This window comes from Neolamprologus multifasciatus, chromosome 2, assembly GCF_963576455.1.
Source record: "Neolamprologus multifasciatus chromosome 2, fNeoMul1.2, whole genome shotgun sequence".
NCBI classification, from domain to species: Eukaryota; Metazoa; Chordata; class Actinopteri; order Cichliformes; family Cichlidae; genus Neolamprologus; species Neolamprologus multifasciatus.
Genome location: NC_140440.1, coordinates 10,955,161 through 10,969,396, shown reverse-complemented (window position 1 = coordinate 10,969,396; position 14,236 = coordinate 10,955,161). Strand labels below are relative to the sequence as shown.

At 37.7% G+C, this 14,236-nt stretch overlaps 1 long non-coding RNA gene across 1 annotated transcript in view; it reads right to left on the bottom strand.

Annotated features, from left to right (window-relative positions):
- LOC146523996 (uncharacterized) overlaps positions 1-11,978 on the bottom strand; it is a 315,951-nt gene extending 303,973 nt beyond the window's left edge. Inside the window, exon 1 of the long non-coding RNA XR_014876745.1 lies at positions 10,472-11,978. This is a non-coding gene — a long non-coding RNA (uncharacterized LOC146523996). The remainder of the gene's footprint in view (positions 1-10,471) is intronic.
- Between the last annotated feature and the right edge of the window lie 2,258 nt (positions 11,979-14,236).

Below are 14,236 nucleotides of genomic sequence, written 5' to 3'. Positions count from 1 at the left end.
CCAGTTTTCAGGGTTCAGCATCAAATATACTTTTTGTTAGAGGTTTTTTTTTATTAAAATGTTTTAAACTACTGACAAGTAGTTACTTTTAGTACAAATTAGTATAATTGACTGAAATTTAGTATAATTAACTTAAACTACTACATATACAGCCACAGGCTGTCAACTTGTCCCTCTCAGCCTACAACTCATGTCTAAAGGGGAGGCCTGTCACAGTTTAAGGGTCTAAAACCTTTAAACATGTTTAAACAATTTATTTGCAATAAAGAGGCCCACTTTCCCTGAATCCAGCCTAAATTAAAATGGGTAAAATCCTTTCAGTACAGGATAGCTGATACTTCATATCTGTCCACGGTTGTTCCTTTCATGTCATCAGAGCACATGATGGACTTTTCTCTCTACTGTAGGTGGCACTGTTAACCTTGACTTATACTTGGTTGGGCTTTCAGTGTTAAGGAAGTCAAGTGGTGCTGAAGAAGTCAATGTCTGCTCTTCATTACCATCCTCAGCCCCAGGGTGAAATTAATTAAAGTGGGGAATAATAATAATAATAACAAAGATTATCTTTGTCATCACAGTTATGCTAACAACAGTATGGAATTCAGAGGGCAGCCAGCGGCCGAAATAAATACCATCAAGCTTTTATCTTGAAACTTTAGGTACGTGGCTGTTTCTTTTTTTTTCTTCCACTCGTGTTTTTCAGGGAAGTGGAGTATTAGTGGTGGTGGGAGGAGGGGGTAGGACCAGAGTGAAGGCAAGTGTGTTATTGTAACAGAGCTTATGAGGGAGTCAAGAGGAGGGCAGTGTGCCGATCGCACGCTAGGCTGCATGATTCACAGAAGATCCATGATCACAAACCCTTTGGACCCCAGGCCCACCCTCTGGCCTTGCCTCCTCTGCTTCTGAAATCCCCACCGTCAGCTTGCATTATGGGACTAATACCAAAGTTATGGTGATTCACCTCACATCACCTTATATGTGGGCGATTTCCATCCATCTGAGGTTAACTGGTGGCCTGGCGTGGACAATGTCAGTACAGACTAGACAGCGTTATTTATACTGTGTTTTTTTCTTTATTTTGCACCTAGACAAAATATCATGGTGACAACAGATATATAATCATTAAATAATTTAAAAAGAGAGACATGCTGGTATTTTTCTTATAGTGCTATTTGTAAAAATAAAAAAAAGAATCAGAAAAAGGTAAAAAAAATAAATAAATAAATGAAACATCCAATCTCAGATTAGCAACTCTTTTCCTTTCAAAATGGAACAATTTTGTTTTTATGTTATAATTTAAAAAAAGGAAAATAGTTCACATGGAATGAATGACGTAACTCTCTTTTGAACATTGTTTGTGTCTGCAGATTTTAGTGCATGCATGTGATATTATCTAATTACATTAGAAATGGCCTGCAGCAGCCACCTCACCCTGTTATATTATCTGAACTGATGAACTCTTGTTGAAACAAAAGGACCCAGCCCTGTCTCGTGACCGATGCTCGAACCTCTTTCCCCGCTGCTTGTAAAAGGGGGATCGCTGACCTCATGTGCTGCTGGGATATTACTTTACGTCTTCATCAGGCTGCTTCCTCAGTGTCGGCTCGTGAATTATGCTAGACTGTCCACCACGTCACTGTATTGCTTCCTCTGTACACTGAGTCAATAGGTGGTCACTGAGCTCTAATAGAAGACAGGCGCTAGGAGGCAAGAGGCCAAAAAGCTGGTGAATTACCGATAAAAGTAACAAGATGACCTGAATTCATTAGATTTTTGAAGTTTTCTGTAATATAGAAAATTTTGAATAATCTCTTGAGTGTTAAGGGTTGGATGACTGGAGTGACAATGGTTTCTGCTACTCATCAATACTTAATTTAATCGAATGTTAATGCAAGCCAGCAAATTTGTGCAAGATATGAATTCCTGATAATTGTGAAAGACAAATGTTCTTTGTCTGATTCACTTCTTCACAATCCAATTAGGTCTCAGTGCTGAAAAAATTAGATGACTGTATGCTTTGGAACAAGATAAAGTTAGCTTAGCTGCTCATTAGCTATTTTCTCGAGCACTCTTATAATATTGTCTTATGAAAGTTAGCTTTGGTCTGAATGACTAATCAAAAGCACACATCCGGTGTTTGATGAAATTTTACCTATTCCCAAAGCATTTCCTGTGTCTGCAAAAATTCATTAGTTCTAGTTGAAAAAGGAAAATGTGGGAATAGTTCACATATGAGTTGAGGTACTTTGTCTCATTGTTTGCTCTCTTGCTCATTCCTTCATTCAAGTTTCCCATCCTCTTTGTCATGCCCTCAGTCTTGCACATGTTTCTGCTTCTTCCCAAGAAAACATCACTAAAATAGCAGCCAAAATTATGTGTTGCCTGTTCTGTGGACACCCTGTCTGTTTTGACTGGAAAGGGACTTCAGGGGGTAAAGGTGGGAGGAACATTTTGTACAGGCAGACACTACAAAAAAGAATTTCCTTGAAAAATATGATTCAACTATTTAACGTCAAAATCCGAATTGTCCCAGAGTGACAGGACATGATGCACAACAAACTTGGACATATGGAGTAGGTAAAAAGTAGGTCATATATTTGTTTATTCACACTAAATAGCATCTTTCATATAGTGCTTCACAATAAAAATTAAAAAGTGACACACATTAAATGCAGATAGCCAGATAATAATGACATAATTCAATAAATAAACAAAACAAATCCAAACTAATGGGTTTGAAGATGCTTAAAAAGTTTCCACAACAGCATCTGGTGCATATGTTTTGCTATTGTGGTGTGCCTACTGGAACACATCCTATATATCACACAAACACTGCAAAACTACACAAGCTCTTTTTGTACCATTTGGATGGAAGTTCTTTCACAACACTGCAAAGCTCATATTCCATGGCTATCTATATATATATCTATCTATAATCTTGTTTGTTATTATTCCTACCACGTTACTTTTGATTTATTTTAACATCTGTTGAGTGCATTACACAGTGGAGGAATCCTAACACTGCTTTCTTGGATCCAGTTATGGTTATGATAAATGATGTGATCAAAACTTCAGTTGTGAGTAACTAAAATATGATGTATGGGAGAAAATGAAGAAACCGACCTGCGAGTGAGTAGGGGTTATTCATATTATCTCCAATTTGAATCTTTCTGGATTTATTCCAGAAGTTGTTATGAAGCGTCTAAAGGTTTAATGGAATTTCCTGAAACAAGTGAAAATGCAATAGTAAAGGAGTTGGATATTTTTTGCAGTGTAGTAACCAGAGAAAAGCCTGGTATGTACACAGTAATTACATCTCAGCACCCTGTGCAGAGTACATAGCAGAAACACAGTCAGAAGGGTCACTGCCCAGGGGATCGAGGTTTGCCCATTAAAACATCATCAGACAATACGGTTTATTTAAAGAGACATATGACTCTCCACCGCTACTGTTTACCCTTCTTGCACTTGAGAGCAAAGATAATAATGTTTGAAAATCAAAGGGAAGAAAAAAAAAAGGAAAGAAAAGGAAGATGAAATCTGTAATGTTCAAGGAATAAAGTCAGCGCAGGTCAGAAACTGCATGTGCAGATGTAGCTAATCTATGTATTTACAATGGGGATTGGGAAAAGATGAGCAGCATATACTGTGTGATTAACTTGCTACTTTTGTTTTAGCCTCCTTTTGGAAATGGTTTATGACGATCTTGGAAACTATTTCGATGTCTGGGTCTTAACTTCCTGGATTTTAAATCTGGACTGATTTTCAGGACTGTTGCTATTTTTGGAGCAAAATCTTGTCTAATTGTTTGAGTCATAATGAGCACAATAAGCAAAACAACAGCTCAGTTATGACAGCAGGAAGTCTGATGCATCCAAATTTCACCTTTACCCTGGTAGATCAGTCAACACAAACACTCCCGTGGCGCCCCGCTGGGTAACAGACCCCCACCTTCGGATCCCTGGAGAGTTCGTCACCCTGCTGCATGCCCATCCTATCTGGAATAGTTCGCTCAGATAGGAGATTAGTCCTTTCTAATTGTCCTGTCAGTAAATTAGTAACTTTGGCTCCTCCCTCACTTCATGTCATCCATTCCTATGACATGCTGCCTGATGTGTACAGATGTCCACGCATCATATTTGGGTCAAATATGATGAGAGCACAGTTGGAAAAGAAATTGGAACACAGAGTAGATATAAAAGCATTCCAAGTGGATCAATTAAATACAGCTTTGACTAAAGAAATCTGCCTCTTTCCATCTGCGAGTTATGATTTGCCATCGATTAGTCGAGTGAGCACATACCACTGCTCAGGAAAGCTGGACTGGATGTTTTTAGTAAAACAGACAGGAATGAAACATCTCTAATACATATCGCTGTTTAACTTGTTACATTGTTACTTGCTATATTTCCCATTAACACAGTAAAAGATTGTAATTCACTCTACTTGTTTGCTAACGTATTGCACAATACAGCGTGATCACAAATATGCAGTTTTATATGTGTGTGTATATATATATGTATATATATATATATATATATATATATATATATATATATATATATATATATATATATATATATATATATATATATATATATACATATAATAATAAAAGTTTGGCCTTTTTTCAGTTTTACTTGTTTTTGTTTATTATGGCCTCAAGTATTCTGTAAAGCACATTTTATGGCATTGCTTTAAACTTACCTTATCTTGACCTAACTTCTATACACACATCTCCCCCCCTCAACATCAATCAAGCATGTGAGAGGCATAGTGGTAATTTGTTAACCTTTATCCAGTGATCTCTGCTGACCTTAGATTCACCCTCAGGCTGACTGTGTGTGTAGGAAAGCTGGACTGGATGTTTTTAGTAAAACAGACAGGAATGAAACATCTCTAATACATATCGCTGTTTAACTTGTTACATTGTTACTTGCTATATTTCCCATTAACACAGTGAAAGATTGTAATTCACTCTACTTGTTTGCTAATGTATTGCACGATACAGCGTGATCACAAATATACAGTTTGGTTAAACGAATGAAGCTAAATCTCGACATGAAACGTAAAATGTACTTTTATCATATGAGCAAACATTAGTACATACACAGTTATCAGTTTGCTTAATCAAAATGTAATTTGACATTAAGAATAAAAAATAAAAAATTGTTGATATTATCTTTTTTTTCAATTAGGAAGCAAAGGCAAAGAAATTTCCTTTCCCAGCTAGATTATTATTCAAGGCACAACACTGGCTCACTGCTAACTCTGAGAGCAAATGCTCTATGCCGATGCATATTCATATGTTTAACATACAGACATGCATTCCTAATGATGTAGGGAAGAGTGGAATACAATAAAGCTCATTAATACATTTTACCATGCCAGTCAGTCCTCATCACAAAAAGGGTGCTGCACAGCGTCAAATTGAGCTAATTCAATTCCCCAGCAAAGAGCTTCTCCAGTGTGAGATGAAAACAAAAAGAAATTAAATAAAGCATCGTTGTGTGATTACTCTTTTAGTGGAAATTTTGGACTTTTAAAAAATTCATATTTCGATAGTTTCTCATTTATCATCTCATTACCTCATCAACTGCAAAGTTTGGTCTTGTCTTCTCATGAAACATTAACAATTAAAAAGTCACTTTTCCTTCTTTTTTTTAAATTTTGTTACGTTTACCGGTATTGTGTGAAACAAGACACAATTTAATTTCCAGATGGCGCTGCTATTTAGTGTCATTGTAAGTCTTATATGACATAAAAATCTCACAAATGCTTAAAATTTCTTCTCTCCAAGGAACGCTGAATGCAATACATAAATAAAATAATAAAGCAACAATTGGCAGAACTGTCAAGTTCAGAAACAACACTCTAAAAGTCGCCTTTGACCATATTTGACTGCATGCCAAACCCACCCATCAAATTGATCTAGTAAAAAATGGGCTTGCTTCAAGTAGCTTTTTCTGGTTTCGTAAAAGCTACTTGGACAAAACTTTGTTCTAAGACGGCAGGTGGCAGAACCTGTCATTGTAAGCTAATGAATATTAAACTTGCAGACTGCATTGGGTAAATGTGTATCTCCCTGCCTGCTGCTCACATACTGCCTTATCAGAAACAATGATAGTATTCAAATCTCAGTGGTAGCCAGTTCATCTTAGAAGCCTGTCTCGGTATGACCTTTTGTTATCTTCATACGTGCCCGTGTCACTTTTGGTTTTAAGATTTAACATGAACCAGCTCCTGATGTTAGAGGTTAGACAACCAGACGTCTTGTCCAGCCAGAGTTGGAAGATGTCAGTAATGGCAGTGGACTTTGTTTATAAATTATTAATGATTTTCTTCCCTCCCTGTCATTTTGGACAGGCTGTGAAACAAGCCCACGCCTCTCCTGTTTGCGTGGCAGCGCTCTCCTCAAACAGATTGCAATTTATTCCTCTGCAGTTTGTCCATCAAGGCTAACTCTGACAACATAATCCCGAGCTAATCCGCCATGTTCAGTTTTTCTTGTTGGCTCTCATGCAAAGTGCTCTGCCAAATCCCACTACCTGTCAGCCTGGCCTTGCGATGCGGAGCCCAGACGAGCTGCCAGCCCTGCTGCAGTGGCTCCCGTAGGGGTGTGGGGTGGAGGCAGGTGGGGGGGCATTGTGCCTGGGTAGACTTAACCCCTGCCTCCCTCCCTGTAATCCACTGTAAACAGCCAGAGCCTTAGAAGGGCTAACTGCACTAATCAAGCCCCAAGCTTGCCCAGTCACTATCATACAGAGCACTCTAAGAACTAGAGATTTGAGATGCTACTGCAGTGTATGTGAAGCGTATGAGTGTGCATGTGGAGCAGTGGGGTCCATTGACAGATTTTAATCCCCAAGGGGGGAAAATGTGCCAATTTAAGGCAGTGATGGGTGCCCAATCAATGGCCAACTAAAGGATTTCTCCAATTACTTTAAATATTGACAAATAGAGAAAGGACACTATTGCACTAAAATGACTCTAAATATTTTTATATCAATACCAAAGTATCCCTGTAGTACTATACAAAATTACAGTACAAAATTAAAATTTAGCAAGTGGGAAGAAAAACAACCAGTTACTTATGATTTATGGTCTTAACATGGATATAAAAGTATATACTCACATTGTTTCCTTAGGCACCAGAGGCTGGGTTGAACTCCAGTGCTCAGGACACAGCTGTGTTTCCCCAAATGGTAAACCGGCCAATCAGTATTCTCCTCTACCTTTCGCAGAGCCACATTTGAATTTCCTTCACATTCTCTTCCAGTCTCCCTGACAGTGACCCAAAATCCACAGTAAGAACATAAAAGGCTTGACAGAAGTCAAAGCCAAATGAAGTCAAACTAAGCCAACTCCCCCATCAACAAAAATGAAAGTTTCAGAAAGTTGAAGTGCACACGAGCAAAAAAACTTTAAACAGTTTTTTCATTCATGCTTTGTTTTGTTTTCTTGTACCTGTTCTTCTTTTTCATTGTTCCCTATAATGAGCAAATTCAGTAGGCTGCTGTAGGTGGGGATCATGGTTTGTGGCTGTCAACAGGGGGGTTAGAATCCCACTTTGTCAATGTCCATCAAGTATAATCAGTAAAGTCCCTGGACACTAATCTGCGTTGCTGAATCATGAACTTGTTTCTGGTGTGGCATTAAAAAAGGACTTTTGTGAAACATTTTTTTACAGTACACATATCACAATGATATTTTCACACCCAAAAAGATGTTATTTGTTGAAAAATATGATACATTTAAGATATAATTGCTACTAAAATATAACTGCATTTAAAACAAGCTAACAGCTTGTTCACTATAACAGATCTTACGCAAGTGTAAAATGTTTGCGAGACGTTTCTTTTACCATAATAAAATTAATGAAAGGAGTGACAATTTAGATGATGTAACTACAACCATAGTATAATTATTTAATCTGAAATGGACTCTGTAAAAACAGGGGGCTCCATGTGGACATACTGACTCTTGTTCTGCTTTACTGTGCTGCTGCTTTGTCCACTTTCAAAAGGCCTAGACTGTGGGAAAGCTCTGGACAAATATGTTTGCCACTTTAGAGCTCCAGATAAAAGTGGCCTTCAAGGGTGGAGCTTAGGGAAGTGTTGAGATGACAGTGAGAGGGTTGGTGGACCTGCAGGGAAAATGTGAACATGACATGTAGCTGATAAGAGTCCTCCAGCAGGTTAACACCAGAGCTTGTAACTGGGATTGCCCCAAGAAGCCCTCTTAGGAAGGCCTGGCATCTGCAAGATAGCAAAAGCCCTGACGCTCACACCACTGAGCACACAACAGGTCTGGAAGGTGGCTAGGACAGAAGTTCCCCCCAGCACACCTCTGAAGATGATTGTTGGTAAAAAGAACAGATAGTGTACTGGTTCTTGTAAGTGTTAGACAAAGCAGGAAAACGTATAAGCCTTTTAGCTAAGAAAGAAAAACCCTCACAAAAAACGTCACAAATAAGTAAACACTACAAAACAAAATGCTTGGTTCTCCATTTAGTCACAAGGAACTAGGGATGGGAATTAAAAGGAATCTAGTGATTCTGATTATCGATATTATGATTCAGTTCATTATCATTGGCTCCGCTTTGAGAGAGACCACTACCACTAAAAAGCATATCAAAGACATTATATTTGTGCAAGTTAATTGCATGCTGTATATCAAATGTTTTTGTATGTCAGAGGTATTTTCCCTGTTTGTTGTGATCAGTGTTGGAGTTGTTGCAATTCAATTACTCCTAGGAAAAAGTCATTCTTTATACTGCTTGTTAAATTGCCTTAATGTTACTCTGTAAAATAGCTGGAGCCCACATACCAAAACAAATCCTTATCCTAATGAGGACACACATATGATCTTTCTCTTAGCATTTAGGTATGAACACAAAGACGAGAGCGCAAAGCAAAGATGAAAACCAGCACAAAGACTCTTTGAAAGTGATTCTACTGTAGAAACATGAACAAGTAAAAACGGAGGCAGCAGCCTGACTCCTCATCAGTCTATTACCTGTTAAAGTTCAGTGTCTGGCTGTTGGGCTGGGGTCAGCATTCAATCAGCTTTAACATCACTTTGGGTTCTTCACTAGTTTAGCATTAGTATTAACGTTAACTGTCTGGCTAACTTATCGTTAACAGCTGTCTGGCAAGCTTACTGGTAACATGCTTCTAAATAGCCAAAGTTGTGTTAGCTGCAAAATGAAGTTGAAGTCCTGAATGCAGTGGTCTTGTCCTTTTGTGCAATAAAAATAAAAGTAGTGTTCATATCCATGATGCAGATTGCTCTAATATTTTCCTCTTCTGATACACAAACTGAAATTAGCTGAAGTGCAACTGGAACTGATAAGTGAGACTGATAGACAAGCTGACTAACAATTCCAAGGAACAGGAATACTGGGAACAAGACGGATTCTCGTTTCCTATCTCTACAAGGAACTCAGCAAAGGAAGCTGTTTCTTAACTCGTTTGTGGTGTTTGCATTTTTGACAATCATCCAATATTAAACTCTGTTACGGTCTCACAACATTATCTGAGTTTTTAAAACATTGCAACCATAAAAATTAACAATGCCAAATAGATGTTGAAATTATCTCAGTTGCAAGATATATAGATTTCTTGTATAGTTCAACTGACATGAAATACTGCTCAGCCACATCAGTCTAAGTCAGGGGTGGCCAACTCCAGGCCTCGAGAGCCGGTGTCCTGGAGGTTTTAGATGTGTCCTTGATCCATCACAGCTGATATAATGGCTAAATTACCTCAACATTTCTTGAAGTTCTCCAGAGGCCTGGTAATGAACTAATCATTTGATTCAGGTGTGTTGACCCAGGGTGAGATCTATAACCTGCAGGACACCAGCTCTCGAGGCCTGTAGTTGGCCACCCCTGGTCTAAGAGGTATTTTTTTTTTTTTATTTTAAGTGTGATTTTTTTGTTGAAAGAAAAATCAGAAATATGTGTGTGGGTTAAAATCAGTATCTTCCACGGTAAAGATAAAGAATGTGGTTTTCATGAACACACTGGAAAAAAATACGCATAGCGTTTTATGGATAGAATAAATGACCCAGATGGATCACAGTGATTACAATACATGAAGGACAACATTGTTTGTGTGTTGTGTTGACAAGAGGCATATACACTGTCTTTCTTTTTCTTGTTTGTCCACACATGTGGGTATCCGGTCGTTAAGTCTGACGCCACTAGCCGTGTCTGGGCCTAAAGTCTGCTGCAGGTCCATATAGCAAACGATCACTGTGGCATTACTGAGAGTTGAAAAACTGTCTAAAGTCTTTCATCTTTAATAAAATGATCATCGTTCTGCTCTACCAGGTGTAACAATTGAGTTGAAAACGGAATTTATGACATTTAATGGAGTTAGAAGTTAGCAGGAAGTTAGCTTGCTAGCTTCTATCTAAATACAATATAGCATGTCCTGACTGCGGGGTTTTGTAAACAAATTAAAACGTACAGCTCTGTTATCACTTCCAACATAAATGAAGACAGAAAACTAAACAGCAGTGACGTTTGTAGGGTTACTGAAGTTTGGCTAGCTGGTATATAATGATGTGCTACGTGACCGCTAGCGACACAGCTATGTTAGCATAATATAAACAAGCTAACTTTTTTTCCACTCGATAAAAGTTAACGTGAGTGTTCTCGGTGGTCAGGAACAAATGTAATCGCATGGGAGGATGCTGTAAACGGACCAAACTTCAGCCAAGAGAACAATTGAGATAATACGAGGTTAGTAATTCATATACTGCTGCATGGGCTGGGCTGTAGTCACATCCTAAGGTTTTAAAAACTGAGCTTAAATAAATGATTAGCGGTAATAAAAGCCGAGGGAGGTCAACAGTGATCACTGACTGTTTTAGGAGCTTTTAGAGATTAAATAGAAGAAAATACAAAACATTAAACATGTTAACAGCACAAAAGCCATATTAAACGCAGACTACTTTAGGCCCGGAAGTAGGATTTGTCACGTCATCACTTAATGACCGGATATCTTCCACACACTACACTTCCAGAAAATAGCTTCTTCTCTTGCGTGACACCCTAGAAACTGGCACCCTTGTGTGTGTTTATGTAAAAGGTAATCATAGTACATTTAACATGAGGTCCAGTAAGCAGCCCTTGGTGGTACATTCATGTACACTATACCTGTAGCGAAATAAAAAGACTTTCAGTTTACCCCAAACTCTTCCAATATACAGTTTAAAGCATGTAGGAAAGGTTGGAGCAACGAGGTCTTGGTGTCTTAGTACAGAAACTTTCTCTTTGCAGTGACATTACATAGGAAATGATGCCTATCGACATTTGGATGTTCTGACCCATGAGCAGGCTTATTACTCATTAATGTGTTCCTAAATGACTACTCAGTACTCATGGGTCAAACCACATTCATCTTCTACGTTCACCTTAATTTTGATTAATGAGGGTTGCTATTAGATAGTGGAGGCTGGGTGTCAGGGATGGTGATGGCACATTTGGCAGCAATAACCATAAAATGGTAAACAACCTCTTTTAATGTTAAGGCATATTTGTCATGCATGGACCCATCATGTCCACAGCAGCCAATACAGATTTTTGCCTTGCAATATGTTCCACCAAAGTATCTTATTTTTTTTCTGTGACAAATAAAAATTGTTGTATTGTAAACACAATATTTTTGCTATTCTTTACCAAATCTTGTATTTGGTATATACCAATAACCAATTATGAAAATACTTCTATTCATAGCTACAGGAAGATTGCATGATTCAAAAGAAAAAGAAAGCAGTCACATATACCTGTAGATTTGTTGAGTGTTATACCATATTTTATAGGCTAGTCTCAATAGACTACAGAACAAATGTCACAAAACCAGAAAGGACAAGAAAAAGGCAATAAAAAGTGAGTGATGACCATTGATATTTCAGCTTGATGAAATCCTGTGTCAGGAGACTTTGCTTGGCTTTACATAAACAGGGTAATAAATAGATCGATCACACATAGCAAAGGAGATTCATGTCACATTAAGTGACAGGACACTGAACATAGGCCCAGCTATGTCTCATTACTCAGAGGACATTTCCCTCATGTGTGTGCGTGTGTGTGTTGTGTGTGCGTGCATGAGAACATGACTGAGATGATAGGAGTTTGCATGTATCAAGCCAGGCACAGTATAGAGGACAGCTGCTGCAGATACATCACTCTGCAAGATGAAAACCACATTCTGAGGGCTTAAGTAGCGCTGCTGGCTGTCCAGTTATAGTTAAATGTTGGAGAAATTGTGTTTGCATAATGACTGTGTCTAATAGGTTCAGTGGGTGGTGAGTTTAACTTTGAAAACAATAATGTAAACAATTTCTGTATGATACAACATAATATATTACTGTAAATTCTCTTTATTGTTATATATATGATATATATATATATATATTGTGTCAATTTCACTTCACCCTGCAAATGCAGTGTTACGTTCTCATTTGCATTTGTTTCATGTTGAACGTATATTACTTGTTTATAACTTAGCAGTCACCAAAATTTGTGACTGCACAAACTAAAATTTTCTTTGAAAAATCTTTCCTAAATACAGAATGAACAAAAGCTCAACTAAATTCAAGGCTTACGGTTCCAAGGCTCATTATGACCTCTTGTAAACTTCACTGTTTAGATGTCAAATGCAGTGATTATTATAGAATTTTAGAAATTACAGTGTTGCCTTTTCTATGTGACTGTCAGCATCTGTACGTATGGACGAATGGACTGCAGAGGTACAGGCCTGTCCAAAAAGGTAAGCTGAATTTTACAGCAATTAAAAAAAAAAAGCAATTCAATTTGGAAATGGAAATTATAAATGCACATATTGCATTGCGGTAAAAAGCACGTACAAGTACAGTAGCACTGAACATCTGCACTAATTGTAGTAGCAAGAGGGCCTACAGTATGCAAGTCAAATTTGTGGAAATTGGCTACTCCTGATCAGTGTTGGTCAAGTTACTTGAAAAAGGTAATCAGTAACTAATTACTGATTACTTCCCCAAAAAAGTAATCCCATTTCTTTACTGATTACTTATTTTCAAAAGTAATTAATTACTTTAGTTACTTTTTAAAAACACGATTTACAACCTGAATAGGTGATAAAGCGATAGATCTTTCAGCCCAATTCTACTTTTTCTACATAATCCATCATACAAAATGTAATCAAATGGAAAAGTGTCTTCTTCTAAAAACTTGTTTTATCAGTTTTAAATTAAATTATATGCAACATTCTCTGACTTGAAGAAATTTGTTTAACATTTAAACATTTTTTCTGCACATTCCAGCACATAAAATAAAATTTTTTTGTGTTTACACTCAGTCTTTCAAATAGATGCAAGTAAAACACAGCAGAAAATAAATAAAGTCAAAGACTAGAGGTCCTTTTGCTCTATTTTCACCTGTAAAGCAGGAGTGAGGCAGGCGGAGGTTTACCCTGGTGCAGGTGTGCCGCAGCGGTCAGTGGAAGAATCCGCGAGTTTCTCTGTGAATTTCCCATTACGTCGTTGTGCACTCGGAGCTTGTTTAGGGTTTTTTTCGCTGTAAAAAGAAGTTTTCTTCTCACACACAATGGACGCTAATGTTTTTGTCACTTTTTATGGAATCAAACTCAAAGTAAGGTCAGTACTTCCACGCTTTAAACGCTGCACACTCATACTCTCTCCTGCACTCGATATATGATCCATTGTTGATCTGCACACAGCTGTTGTCACGAATGTCACACTCGCTTACGTCACTGTCATGAGACATTCTCGCAAAAAAATCACGGTTTTAGTAACGCAGTAACGCAGCGTTCCTACGGGAAAGTAATGGTAATCTAATTACCGTTTTTGCAATAGTAATCCCTTACTTTACTCGTTACTTGAAAAAAGTAATCAGATTACAGTATCGCATTACAAGTAACGCATTACTGCCCATCTCTGCTCCTGATATATTTCTTTTGAACTAATACAGTTCCTCATCAGGCCATGAGGCAGTCTTTAAAGCATCAACTCACTTAAAACTTAAAACAAATTGGCTATGAGTGTACTGAGCTTTTATGGTTTTCATGCATATTGGCTCAATATTTTGGTTTCAGGTTGTTTCTGCATATTTTTTGAGTACACTGTAAAGGTGGCAGCATTATAAATCATTAATTTATAAATAATTAAATAAATGTGATTCCTTTATACTATAAACACTGAATATAAACAGATCAATGAGCCGTTT